The 14,849-nt window shown below is 44.9% G+C and overlaps 1 long non-coding RNA gene across 9 annotated transcripts in view; it reads left to right on the top strand.

Annotated features, from left to right (window-relative positions):
* The window catches only part of LOC309528510, a 117,887-nt gene that overhangs the window by 9,768 nt on the left and 93,270 nt on the right, over positions 1-14,849 (top strand). Inside the window, exon 1 of one of the 9 annotated variants that reach the window (XR_014217774.1) lies at positions 2,221-2,315. The exons of 7 other annotated variants lie outside the window; for them this stretch is intronic. This is a non-coding gene — a long non-coding RNA (uncharacterized lncRNA). Of the gene's footprint in view, positions 1-2,220; positions 2,316-8,291; positions 8,357-14,849 lie in introns of those variants that run through there. One more of the 9 variants, XR_014217775.1, reaches the window with a different exon arrangement.

Below are 14,849 nucleotides of genomic sequence, written 5' to 3'. Positions count from 1 at the left end.
ACAGCGGAGGACTTCTCCGCTGTCCGGGGCGATTTTAAAATGCTGGCGGGCAGCATTTTAAAATCGCCCCGGACAGCGGAGGACTTCTCCGCTGTCCGGGACGATTTAAAAGCCCCTGGGAAGGCAGGCAGGGGGGACAAAGACTTTTGCCCCCCGCCAGCCTTCCTCTTCTGAAGGCTGGCGGGGGCGAAAGTCTTTGCTCCCCCCCCGCCTGCCTTCAAAAGCTGTCCGGCCAAGGCTTCGCGGACCTCTCCGCCAGCAGCGGCAGCGCTGCCGCTGCTGGCGGAGGGTTGCCGGCATGCCGAAGCCTGCGGGCGCTGACATCAGCGCTCCCAGGCTTCGCGCACCTCTCCGCCAGCAGCGGCAGCGCTGCCGCTGCTGGCGGAGGGTTGCCGCCATGCCGAAGCCTGCGCGCGCTGACATCAGCGCTCCCAGGCTTCGCGGCGCTGATGTCAGCGCGCGCAGGCTTCGGCATGGCAGCAACCCTCCGCCAGCAGCGGCAGCGCTGCCGCTGCTGGCGGAGAGGTCCGCGAAGCCTGGGAGCGCTGATGTCAGCGCGCGCAGGCTTCGGCATGGCAGCAACCCTCCGCCAGCAGCGGCAGCGCTGCCGCTGCTGGCGGAGAGGTCCGCGAAGCCTGGGAGCGCTGATGTCAGCGCGCGCAGGCTTCGGCATGCCGGCAACCCTGCAAAAGACATCCGGGGGAAGCGGGGAAGAAGCGCTTCTTCCCCGCTTCCCCCAGACGTCTTTTGCAGCAAGGGGCTGCAGGGAGATAGCGATCTCCCTGCAGCCCCTTGCTGAAAAAGACGTCGGGGGGCAGCAGGGAAGAAGCGCTTAGCTTCCCGCTGCCCCTGGACCTCTTTTGAAGCAAGGGGCTGCGGGGAGATAGCGATCTCCCTGCAGCCCCTTGCTGCAAAAGACGTCGGGGGGCAGCGGGGAAGAAGCGCTTAGCTTCGCGCTGCCCCCGGACCTCTTTTGAAGCAAGGGGCTGCGGGGAGATAGCGATCTCCCTGCAGCCCCTTGCTGCAAAAGATGTCGGGGGGCAGCGGGAAAGAAGCGCTTAGCTTCCCGCTGCCCCCGGACCTCTTTTGAAGCAAGGGGCTGCGGGGAGATAGCGATCTCCCTGCAGCCCCTTGCTTCAAAAGAGAAGACCCGCTGTCCCCGGGGCAAGCTTCGTCTTGCGAAGCAAGCCCATAGGGAAATTCATCTTGCGAGGCAACTCGAAAACGGAAAAACCTTTCGTTTTGCGAGTTTTTCGTCTCGCGAGGCGTTCGTCTTGCGGGGTACCACTGTATATAAAAGCCAATTTCCAGGCACCCAGGCTCACAACACAGAGAATGGCTTGAAGGCCAATGACACAGTTCTGGCACTGAAATTAAGAAACTCTGCATAGCCTGGATAGGAGACTATCTGAGAATCAAAGGAAAGCTGCACTGAGCTCTTTGGAGGGTTGACAAAAATATATGATTGTAGTAAATATTATTGCTCTGGCAGGAAAGAGCACGGAGTACAGACTCAGGCCTGACACAAGCTTGAGTAGCCAAGAGTAGCAGGGGCCAATGACGGCTGGAGTATGGATGACAGCCGTGAATGCCTGGAAGCTGGAAAAGAGAATGAGATGTTCTGTCTGTCTGTCAGGTGCTGCAATTGCTATGATCCTCAGAGGAGTGAGGATGGGAAACTTCTTTAGGAATTCAGGAAGCTGATTTGAGAATGTGTTTTCTGGAATCCTCCTGCAGCCCAGAGACCTCTCTTTAACAGCTTCCAGAAAAGGGCTAGATAGCCTTCAGCACATTTAATGGGGGCTTTTCAGAATATCTTTCCCTGGACATCCTGTGATATTTATTTATTTTAGCTTTAAGCTGCTAAACAACAGCAGGATAATGGCAAACACTTCAGGGGGGAAAATTGTTGCTCTTGTAGTGTATCAGTACAAACAATGGTGAGTCAATAGATAATATTTTAATGTTAAAAGTACTTGATGGCATTCTTTGAAGCGAGGCACATTCTGATAGTGAACAGTATGTGACTTGCGGTGTTTTGCACCAGGCTCTGTTGGATTGCTGCTGAGCACATCAAATGAGTTGTTAAGTGATTTGTGGAAATGTTGTTGGAAAGCAGTCTGTTGCCTAATAAACACATTAATAAGTGAAGGATGGCCTCTGTTTTTCCCAATACTTGTTATGCTTGCGGGTTGCTGGAGGGGACTGGCAAAACAAACAGGCATTTGGCTATGAAGGGATGACCTTCCTTGCAAAGAATTTCAATCTTCTATCTCTGCTGTGGAATGAGGAAGGAATGCTGTTGTATCAGAATGGTAAGATGGGGGAAGGGGGCAGTCTCTCTCTCTCTCTCTCTCTCTCTCTCTCTCTCTCATCATTCTTGGGGCTTCCATTGCTTTCTGGAAAGCTTTTTTCCCTATAAAGGAAATTCTAATTACTAACCCTAATTTTGAAGACTGGGAGCAGCTATCAAGGAGGTGACATAGAACAGCTCCCAAATTCAGCACACTGCAGAATTACACAGTGATTTCAGGACTGCAGTCAGTCTAGGATTCAGGCTGCCAGATCCTGATTTTGGTGTGGGATATTAATACCCCTGGGAAGGAGTTCCTAAGTTCTCTTGCCCCTGCCTTTATGAGGTCAATCCTAAACCAAGGCTTTACAAGTAGGGATTGACAAATCAGCCCAGAGGTGCCAACTTGAATAAAATATGGGGGGGGGCATGTAAGATCACAAGACCTGAGGCACACACACCATTTGAATGGCAATGCCCATCAACCTGAGGGAGGGCAGCCCCCTCAAATATTTTATGGGGGTCAAAGGGATCTCGGCTGCTAGGAGTTGGCTCCTATGGATCAGCCTAAGACTATTTTGTTTTATTTTTGCAGGCACTCAATCATAGGTCCATCTTGTCCTCTGTGGAATTATTTTTTTTAATTACACATATTAAGACACACACTGACACACATTACTGTACACATTTTCCTATGCATTTCCCTCAAAATATGTGCTTTTCAGTGCATTTTTCGATAAAACACAGATTTAACCATAAAATGCTTACTTTTGCACACCAAAACTGCATTGCAAAATCTGGGGGTATCATTTGACTGGGAGTTGTGATCAGATCTGCAAAGCAAGTTTTGGGGTGACAAATGGGGTTAGTTTGCTGAGAAAAGTGGACTGAATTCATTCCTGTTCTATCTCTACCTATATGTGGGCAAATATTGACACAGCCAAATGCTTAATTCAATACAAATTACTATGTTAATTAAGTGCTGACTTGTATGATATAGGCACAATTTATGATTAATATTGTACTCCGTATGAAATAAATCTAACCGTGAACACAAAACACTACCACCAACAGATGTGTTGCTGAAAGAGATAGCCAAAACAGCCAGGCCAACTCCACTAAGAAATCAAGAGCTCTGTTGGATCTCCAAAGGTCCATCTAGTCTACTATCTGGTTCCTAATAGTGAACACCTGAATGCCTCCAAGGAGCCCTCATGCAGAACAGGATCACAACAGTTCTCACACATGTTGATTCCAAGAGACTTGTTTTCACAGGCATACTGATTCTGTAGAGCATGGATGGTAAAATGGGTAGCTATGCTGGTTGGAGATAAAAGGCTTCTTCTGCTGCTTGCTTCCTTTCATCCTTTGTCAATTGTTTATTTTTTAAAAATATAGAAATAGTGATTCAATAAAAAAGCAACTTTCCCAATGTCAAAAAGGAGTCAACATATTGGGTAGGATCCAGTGAATATTCAATTTGTGCAATGCTTTAGATTTGTGCAACAGAACTTCCCTCCCTCTCCTCCCTCTGTGTGCCTTCCCTAAATTTGCTCAAGGGTTTGAGGAATCTTCTGAAGAGATTAAGGGGAGAGAGAGGAGAGGAGGGGGGGGGCAGGTTCTGTTGCTGTTTTGTGTCAGGCGGCAAAATGTCTTGGGCCCTATTTCCATCCTGCAACTCTGTGATTTATCTCTTCCTGGGAGAGCTCATGGTTCTAAAAGTCATATACATGTCTTCGACAGCATGCGATTCCTCTAAAGATCATGTACTTTATTGTCTCTTGTCTCCACCATCCACAAAGTGCACAAATGGCACACTGATACATAGCAGGCATGAATCCTTGCCGCTCACTGGCTGACGCATGGAAACAGGTTGTTCACAGGCTCTGAAGCTGATAATGGAGAAGATGTCACAGCCACACTATACATTTAAAGTGTATGACTTTCCCCAAAGGATTTTGGGCACTGTAATTTGCTTCTCACAGAACTGTAATTCCCAGCACACTGAACAAACCACAGCTCCTCCTAGGATTTCTTTGGAGGAAGCTATGTGCTTTGGATGTATGGTGTGGATGTGATGAAGTCTTCCAGTGTCTCTGTAGCATTCTGAAATGCAGAGCACAGAGTGTAGCAAGCTCCCATGTAGCCATGCCTGAAATGAGCTCAGCCTACAATCCTTTATTGTGCAATTTTGAGGAATTCTGAGCTAAGCTGATCACAAGATTCCGTTTTCTCCCAACCCTTCTGCTCCTAATGATGGGCAGTCTTGTTACCATGAACTTCTTCCTTTGTATCCCAGTCTTGCCTGCCAGGCAGCGCAATGTATGCCACATACATTTCCTTCTTGACCCTTCTTGTCCTTTCCTTAAGTACTTCTTATGTTGGCAAGATAAAAGGTAGCACTGTTCGAAAACCCAAGCGCTGCAGCTTTGCTATGTAAAAGGACATTCATTTGAAAGGGGAGTTGGAAAATAATGATCTCATTAGACGAGAGTTTAGCTACATAGGGCTTCTCCTCTGTAGTGAAGATTAAACAGAAGCTAGGAACAAACAATAGTCATTGACACATAGAACTCACAGCAATATTATTCTCTCTTTTTCTGCCCTTTAAGAACACCGTCAGAAATTGATCCTCTCAACACTGAATGTGCTCAACAAAGAAACACCAGGAATGTTAACATTTGGGGGGAATTTTAAGCTTGAAAGATTAATTGTATCTTGATCTTCCAACACATTCCCCGGGCTGCTGTTTTTAGCTAATTATTCATGACAACATTTCTATAACATTTTCAGTGTCTAAAGTGCTTTGCGATCATCTCCTTTGTCCTTACAAGCCTGTAAGGTAGAGCACTAATAATCCCATTTTATCGGCCAGAGAATACAGAAGGCTGTATTAAAGTTTCTCTACATGATTTTATTTCTCGGAGCACTAAATCTGTACGACGTATTAGAGATTAATTCTGGAGCCCCTTGTTTCCTGTTTACATAGGGAGATCTAATCCACATTCAATGAAAACTTTAATACTGCTAGTGATACAGAGCATAGCTACTGTACCTTGACTTTCAATTACATTAAATCCCATTATAATCACTTTCTTTATAACAAATCCTCTTTTACACCTGAAATGCTCCTCTCCCATGAGAGCATTGCTATATTCTCCCCAATCAAAAACAGTATGATTCTAATGGAAATGCACTAACTGCACACAGGACTGGCATGAAAGGACTTCAGCATGTTCTCTACAATGAAATTCAATGATGTATGGAAAAAAAGAAAAATACTCTAGACACAGCTAGCTTCACGTTAGATGTCTTAACAGAGACCATCTACATCGCTCTGTATTATCTTTCAAAATCATCTTGCATGGATAATCATTGCTGTCCAAAGACAGGTCAAGTACAGGTTATCTAAGCACTGTTATTACAGAGTTGAATTTTTGTGTGTGAAAACTGAGGTGGGAATTTGAAGACAGTTGTAAAGATGACCTGTGGCGTGAATAAACTGTCTGAAGTATGGGAAGAGATGATGTTATGGGAGAATGCAAACATGCCTGATGGATATTCAGATATAAGCCATCATAGATTCACACTCATACATAGAAATTTCAACTCACCTGAGGAAACAACTGGAACCAGTTCACATATTTACCTAAAAGTCACCCATTGTTGATTAATCAAGTGATTTTCATGCATGTGTGAACTGATGCTTAGGAATCTTTACAGGGGCATTGTAATGCCAATATCATTATCCACATATCATAGATTGAGAAGAGCTGAGACGGTGAAAATAGTTGCTTGTCTAGTGGCTGAGGTGCTATGCCACTATTCTGTGCCTAAATCAGGGCTAGCCAAAATTGTGCTATCCAGATATTGTTGGATGCTGTTGAGTCGCAACTCTCACCAACAGTGACCATTGTCCATGCTGGCTCAGGCTGATGGGAGATGGAGTCCAATGACATTTGGAAGGCTACGTGTTCTCCATCTCTGATGTAATGTGTTGTAGAATCACAAGGAGATTCTGGGTCTTATTACTTCTTTTTTTTTTTTGTCTTGAGTTAAGGAGAAAAATGTAGAGGGACTTCTACAAGGTCCCCCACCTGATTCCCCCCATTTTAGCCACATGGTGTCCTCCTCATAGCCTCCTAGAACTGGTGGCCTTCAACTGGTGGGTTGGGACCCACTTGTGGGTTGTGGTCTGATCCAAGATGGGTCATAACAGGTGCACTATCACAATAGTAAACAATTAATAAAGGATTCCCCAAATGCATATTTGGGTTAAAAGTGGGTTCTGGGTCTGAAAAGACAGAAGATAACCATTCTATAACAGCAGCTATGGGGGACCTTCAGGAAAGGTAAGAGAAACACTAAGTGGTTACTCTATAAATAAATCATCTCACCTTTTAAAATCCATTTTCCTAATCTGCTATTTGGGTAATTAACAAGGAACAGAACCAGAGGCAGGAAAAGAATATATGGCACTAGGGAGATAGTTCTAGTAAAAGGTAGAACAAACACATATACACATGCAATATGTCATCTGAATGGGTTCTTTAAAAATGCATTAATTTGGAAGGGGTCCACTGGATGACCAATGTTAAACTGTTATAAGAGGACACATCTAAATTAGTGAAGACCTAGGTCGAATTGATGACATCAGGACTGTGACATTTCAACATTTTTTTTCTTTTTGCATGAAAATAATGGCTACATGAAACATCAAAGTTTTTAAACAAAATCTTAAAATTGCCCTGGTTCTGCAACGCTCTACTCAACAATTGTGTGGTATCTCCCAGTTTGTAGGGCTAAATCTGTACCCATGCACCAAACATTTTGGAAAGGAAAATGAAAAGAGAAATGAAGCAGTGAATGTTCTGCTGGTGTCCCCTCAAAGCAAAGTCCTCCACAAATTTCAGTATCACTCATTTCTGACATTCTTTTCTGTCAAATTCCCACAGATAATGATCTTGGAATAAAAATAAAAAGGGCAAAGGAAGAAGGGATGTCCTGTAAAGAACCAAGTGTTCTCTTCACATAAAGTAAATAATTTGGGGACTATAAATAGAGATAAATTTAAAAGGCTTGTGTAAATAAGCTCAGCGTGCTTGGAAGAACATTAGTGAAAGCTGTTTGATAAATGTTTAATTTAAGTGGAGTCAAAGTTAAAATCCCAGAAACTACAGTTTTCTGGGTTCATTAGATACCTGGTCTGCAATTTCGTAGCCTGCATGGGCATAGCAGATCTCTTAGAGCTGGGTGGGAACCTGTGGCCCTTGAGACTCAAAAACATGGTTGGCCTCTTGTGCATCTGGAAGCTCAAGATGCATGGCCATGCCTTTACCCTAAGAACAGAGACTATTCTTTGGGGGTTGTATCCAATGCCATTCCTTGCTACTCCAATGCTTCTCTTGTAGGAGTAGCTCCTAAGCTAGTTGTGTACATTAACTTCAATGAGCCTACTCTGAGTAGGACTAGCATTAGTGACAACCCTGGGTGTCCACCTTTGGATGTTTGATGGGGGGGGGTTACTTGGTAAAGGGTCTTCTCTGTAGTGGTGCCCTGACTGTGGAGCCTGGCATCTACTGTGATGTTATTTTGGTGCCAAGTGGAGACCTTCCTCCCCCAGTTTTAAAATGTGACCTTTCTCAGTCTTGCAAAGGGTCCACCTCCAAATTGTGTCAGGGTACTGTTGCTCTCCATGGTGCTGCAACCACTGCACCCCAACACAACCCGGAGATGGACCCTTTCCAAGCCTCCCCGATTGCCTTCTACATGGAGAGCAACATTTCATTCAAACAGTGCGAGAATCTCAAGGCGCTTCCAGACTGCTGCTATTTTGGGGTGGGAGTCAATCACATACCAGCAAATTCAGGTTGTGCAATTACAGTTGACTGGGAGGTATTGAGCGACAAACCCGCTTTCTCTGAACATCTGACTTTTTGCAATAGGGAAAATGTTGGGGAAATGCAATGGAAATGTCTCCTAACATCCTCCACAAAATGAATTACTCAGCAGATAGACAATGATGTCTAACACCCCTGGAACTAATGAGTGCTCAATAAACAGGTAATTTAAAGGCACCCCTATGACTATGGAGAAATGTTTCCTTTTATAGAAGACAGTAGGACGTTACTGCATATGTGTTCCTTAGGTTGTGTGCCAAAGTTATAGCTTGCAACTGACAAATGGAGAATCAGAATTCTTCAAACATCATATTATATTTAAATATTAGAGGTGGGATATGGGAAACACAAACTTGTTCTTTTAGCATGGGCATCAGTTACATTTTAATTCCATCCTTTGGTTTGAGGTTGGTGACTTGTCACTGTGCTCCACTCTGCCCAAGAGAGATGTTTTGCCTGAACCTAGAGGTAAACGGCTGAGACAAGAACCCATTGAAATGAATTATGTAGCCAATTCTTGTTAGACCTACATTCCTAGCAAAGATAACTCTCTCTCTTTCCCTCCCCCTCTCCCCAAACTTAATTTAGTCTTCGAAGTATTGTAGTGTTCAGAAATTCTTCATTTTAAATTTCACCTGCTCTACAAATCCCAGCATTTTGTCTTTTTAGATGGTGCAGTCGGGATGAGTGCAAAAACAGAAGGATTCCCCCCCCCCCGAATAAAAGAACTCATTCCATGGCCTACAGAAATTAAGGCACAATTGAATGAAAAATAAATGTTTGTTACTTAACTTTTATCACACACAACTGAAAACCGCTGAAACAATAAGTAACAAGGCTAACTACATCATTTTTGTAAGCAGATTGCTCATTAATGAAATTCATGTTCTAAATGGTTTCTAAGAATGAGGTTGCAACCATAAATATGCATATTTGGAACTAAGACTTAAATCTGGCTAGCACTGGGTAGCAAAGGTAGTTTATGTAGCTTTAGGTTTATTGCTTGACTGGTCTTTTAATCAGAAAACTTTCTCTTCTGATATGAGATCAAGAATTGCAATGAAAGCCAATCCTTCCCTGAGTCTCATGGGCCAACATATTTTTAAAAAACAAAAAACAAATAATGGTTGCATTTTGTAATATTCCTCATCCCTGTTATAGAGCCTTATAGCCTTTGCCAAGAGGTCAGTTGTATGACAAAATACACTTCCAGCCACCAGATCAGAATCGAATGGCAGCTCCCCCCCCCCACAGTGCACAGGTTGACAACCCCCAAGGTGACCTATAGAAACACTTTTCTTGATTGGTTGTGCAATATGTGATTCTGCACTGAGATGCAGAAGTGCATGTGGTACCATTCAATATATTTTCATTTAATGTATACTCTAGACCAATTTTCACTTGAATAACGATGTACTAGATTGTCGAATTGGAAGATTTTGGGTGTGTAACCAAGCTTGTAAGCAAAGTTCCTAAAGCCAAAGACTGACTTAAATATGGAGAATGAGAAAAGGAGGCTTCTGGGAGGAGTCATTAACAGCAACAATTCTATACCTGTTTACTCAGCAAGATCTATGGAAATTAATGGAGCTTTCTCCCAGGTCAGTGGTCTGGGACTGCAGACAAAAGGAGCCACACCAGACAAGTGCATTCTCCTGAAAGACCCACAGGATCTACTTTATACAATGATTACTAATATTGTAACAATGGCATTTGTAGAGCTCATGGTGTTTCTCTAACTGCCCTCTGGAGGTTCTGAAACATCCTGATGATATATATATGCTGTTGTCATAGTCCACCCCACCACTTGACAGAAGGTTGGATATGACAGATGATCATCAGTTGAAGGAAGGGGAGTATACTGGTTATGTTTAGCCTCTACCTCCAGACCATTAATCAGCAGTCAATAATTCTTTAAGGAGCAAATACAGGATGCAAAAGCATGGTGCATGCACTTTCTGCAGTAAGATAAAGCATCTGGTCACACCCACAACATACTTTTAAAGCCCTGTGGTTCCACCTTAAGAATCACGCCCGCCCACACAAAAAGAAAAGAATCGTGGAAACTGTAGTTTGTTAATGGAGCTGAGAGATGTTAGGTGACTCTAAGCAGACTACAGTTCCCAGAATTATTTGGAGGGTTGGAGCCGTGACTCTTAAAGTGAAATAAGAGTGCTTTAAATTGTATTATGTGGGTTTCCAGAACTCTCTCTTAAATACTCTGAGGCAAATCTCAAAAGGTGATACATAAATGGAAACCTGTTGCTACACACAGGTTGCCTTTGCTGTCTTGGAGCAATAAATGCAATCAACTCCAGTAGAAACACCATTAATATATACAGAATATGACAAAGAGTGAACCATTCATGTCATATTCCTTTCAGCCTACTGCCTACATTTCAGTGGATTGTCCCCACAGTGAAAGCTCATAAAGCTTGCAAATCTAAAGTTCAGACAACATTTTTTTTTACTAAATTCAGAAAGGTGAAAAAGAAGCAATTGGAGTAGATCTTGGAGAGTAAACTTTTTTTCTTTTAAAAAATTATAAAATGAACTGATAAGTATAAAGGTAACAAACACAAACTCAGAGTGTATACAGTAGGATAGTTTGGTTTGTTACATGATGAGGTAAGAGTTACTTAATTCCCCCCCGCCTCATGAACATACTCATTCAAGTTGCCACCTGTCTGTCTTGATTGACAGTGGAGTGCACCTGCATTAGCGGCACTGAAGTGACTTCTTCAGAGCAGCTGCCCTGGTGCAGGTATATGAAGGTCCTGGACTGCCCAGATGTCAAGATCCATCTTTAACCTCACTGATGTGGTCCAAAGGAAATCAGAGCAATACGTTTGACTCCTGCTTGGCTGCAGGAGTTGCTGGAAGGTGCCACCCAACTGTCTTAGGGATTCCACTCCAAATTTGTGTGGAGTTTACTCCTTGGCATGCTTCTTCTTCTGAAGATATCCCACAAGGCAGCGGAGGTTTAGAATCAGGGTTTCCCTTCCCTTAGAGGGGCAGTCTTCCCAGACTGAGGAGCCCCATCTGTCCTGACTCAGTCAAGTATGATTAGGGATTTAAAAGTAAGCAAATGTGAATCAAACCCTCCCCTCCCCTGGGTTTTTTGTTTTGTTTATATTATAAAGTGAGCTCTCCAAAGGCAATGATATGATATCAATGGGTTCTTTTCCCAATGGCCAATACTGACAATGACTTTTTATTATTTTTATTGGAGTTCTGCAGTGATTAAAAAGGTCATGTAAGGAAAAGACCAGGATCCCTTCTGAAATGATACATTACCCGAAATGTATCAGATAATTTAATGTAAAATTATCTGATACATTAAGAAACCCCTGTGTATTCAGAAATGGAACAGAAAATACATTTTATATTTTAAGTAATGTGACTTTGGAAATAAAATCTTAAGCATTTTCATAATTGTATATGTGCTACTGATTGAAATTTTATGGAAAGGATAATCTCCTCCAGAGAAGGGAACTAGATTACTGAGCTAACATTTTATGATTACTGTTTTTTGTGTGTGTTAATACTATTAGGAAATACATAGCTTCAACCACTGTGGGCACTTCGAAGGTCAACAGACAGAATAAATAATTACATAATAGGCACAGAGTGAAACCATTTTATTTTTCCTTGCTCAACATCTAAGAACAACACTTTTAAGATCTTTATCATACAGATTTTATTCACATGAAAAAATCCATTTGCTGCCAGTGTGAACTACTAGATCAAATTAATAGCATTATTTACTTTAGCAAGGCTTGGAGAATCAGAGGTATACAGGGGGAAATTGATTTTCTTTCTTTCTTTCTTTCTTTCTTTCTTTCTTTCTTTCTTTCTTTCTTTTTTTGTACTGATTAGCCATGGAATCTCCATGTTCAAAAACAGATGCCTGAGAAAAACAACTAGCAAAGGCCTTCATCTTCATGCCTACCTTGTGCACTTCCAGAGGAAGCTGGCTGGTTGCCAGTGAAAACAAAATGCTGGACAAAATAGACCTTTGGCCTGATCCAGCCAGGCAGTTATTCTGTTCTTAAAGCATTCAGTGAAAATCAAGCTCTAGAAATGTACTTGGGGTGCTTCCAGGTGAGTGCTTAATTTGCAAACAGGTTGTTGAGAGATTTCAAACAACAGACCCCCCCCCAAGTGCCGCTATTTTCCAGGAACAGTCCTGGATTTACAGAAGCTGTCTTGGTATCTGATTTGATCCCAGAATGTGCTGCTTTTCCTTAGGACATCCCTATTTTCACCAGAGAAATGTTGGAAGGTATGCAGTTCTGTGACTCTGGAGCCAAGGAGATAAGTAACTATGTAGCCTTTAGAAGACATCCAAAAGCAGCCCTGCATGGGGAAGTTTTTAAATGTTTAAAGTTTTATTATGTTTCTGTATATGTTGGAAGCTTCTCAGAATAGCTGGGGCAACTCAGTCAGATGGGCAGGGTATAAATAATAAAATTATTATTATGTTGGGATAAGACACCCCTATTTTCATTGGAGAAATATTGGTATGAAACAATTTATTTTTTAAAAAGTATACGATTTCACATGGAAGGGGTAAATCCAGATTAAGGAAGGTGATACAATATGGAATTTCATTTTGATACTAGTGGGGTCCTGTGGATGTTGCAAAAACACAGCCACTACCTTGACTGCATGAGAAACACCCATCACACAATGAACAGCCATATGGAAGCACTCCCAGTTAAGAACCTCATCTCAATCAACAGTCCAAAGATGAAAGAAAAGCTTCTGAGGAACACTCAGGTCTAGGCATTACAGTGCCAATAGAGCATGAGTGGGAGACCTACTGCTTCAGGGCTGCATGTGGCCTTTCTTGAATTTCATCCAGACCTCAGCTTAATTTCATACGGGTGACCAGGAGGTTAAACATGAGGGGTGGGGGGAATGTCACACAGAGAGAAAGATATATATTTGACGTCTCCTTTTGGCTCTGGCCCTGACCACTAAAGCCCTTGACAATGTCTCTCAAAAGAATGAGGCCTTCAACAGGAAAATGGCTCCCTACCTTTGGACTATAGCTGCCTCTCAATGTATGATCCCTGCATTTGCCTTATGGATGCAATACTTAAGGCAGCATTCTATCATCCTCTCGCGCAAAGGCTGGCAAAGGAGCTCAGGCAGATGGTAAGCGGGCATGGAGGCAAGTATGGACGGGTGGGAAGTTCCTCTGAAACAAATTATTCAGGCAAAACTCCACGGTGGAGCACGTGTTTTTGAATGCCAAAGTCCCAGCTTCGATCCCCGGCTCCTCCAGTTAAAAGGATCAGAAAGCAAGCCATGGACAAGACCTCTGACTGAGACCCTGGAGAACTGTTGCCAGTTAGAGAAAACAGTACTGGGCCAGTTGGACAAAGGCAGATTCCCATGGTATGGCAATATAGCATTCAGGTTGTATGTGTTGATATTTGTCACCAGTCAGGTTCGGTGTTCTCAGTCTGGATATCCCAGTTCATTAGAGCAGTGTTTCCCAACCTTTTTTGGGCAAAGGCACACTTGTTTCATGAAAAAAATCTCGAGGCAAACCACCATGCCAGATGGGGAAAGGTCACTTTTTACTTATGTAAAAAAAAAATAAAAAAATAGTAACAGCATAGAAGGTAATGGTTAGGCTAGCATCCCTCTTCCAAATATGCTAGGTTTTTATTTGCAGGGACTGTTCTACATGGGAAGGGGAAAGGAAAGTTAATAGAAGGAAAGGCGGGTGGGAGAGAAAGAGAAAGAAAGAGGGAAGGAAGGGGGGAAGAGAAGTGGAAAGGAGGGAGACCGAGGTGGGGGAGAAGCGTCTGGAGAGTTGCTCCGAAGTTTGGGGGCCACGGGGGTGGGCGCGCGTCCCAGGAGGCGGAGGCCAGCCCGGGCTGGGAGCCGCGCCGTGGCCCGGGGGCGGAAGGCGGACCGCGGCTCCTAGGATGTGGAAAGGGGACGGCGGCGCAGGGGGAGGAGACCCGCACGGCTAGGGCAGCGCGCAGGGGGAGGGGAGCGGGCCGGAGGTGGGCGAGGGGGGCTGCGATCCCGCGCGCCGCGAACCCGCGCGCCGCGAACATGGCCTCCTTCCCCGCGGGACCCGCTGAGCCCCCCGGCCGGGGAGGGTGGCGCGCCCCCGCCGCTGGAGGAGAGCAGAGGCAGGAGGAGGAGGACGAAGGCGCTGGCGAGGAGGCGCGCCAACTTCTGCCAACTTCGGCGCCCGCCCCGTCGCCGCAGGCTCCTCCCGGCCGAGAGCCAGAGGACGGCGGCGGAGCAGGAGGAGGAGGATCGGGTTTGGCGACTGCTGCTGCGTCCTCTCCAAGCGCGGGGCTGGCCTCCGCCGCGCCCGATCCTCCGCGCTCGCCGCGCTTCTCGGCGGAGCAGGTCCCGTGCGTGTGCGACGCGCTGCTGCAGGCGGGCGACCCCGGCCGGCGGGGCTGCTTCCTGGGCTCGCTGCCGCCTGACGCCGAGGCGCCGTGCCTGGAGGCGCAGGCGGGCGAGAGCCTGGCCAAGGCGCGCGCGCTGCTGGCCTTCCAGCGCGGCGACTTCGCTGAGCTCTACCGCCTGGTGCAGAGCCGGCGATGGGATGTGGGAGGGAGCTCGCTCGCCGCCCCGCGTGTGCCTATGTGGGGCACGTTACAGCCCCGTGACGTCAG

Source organism: Podarcis vaucheri (assembly GCF_965113315.1).
Source record: "Podarcis vaucheri genome assembly, chromosome: 3".
Taxonomy (NCBI): Eukaryota; Metazoa; Chordata; class Lepidosauria; order Squamata; family Lacertidae; genus Podarcis; species Podarcis vaucheri.
This window is presented reverse-complemented; position numbering and strand designations above follow the sequence as displayed.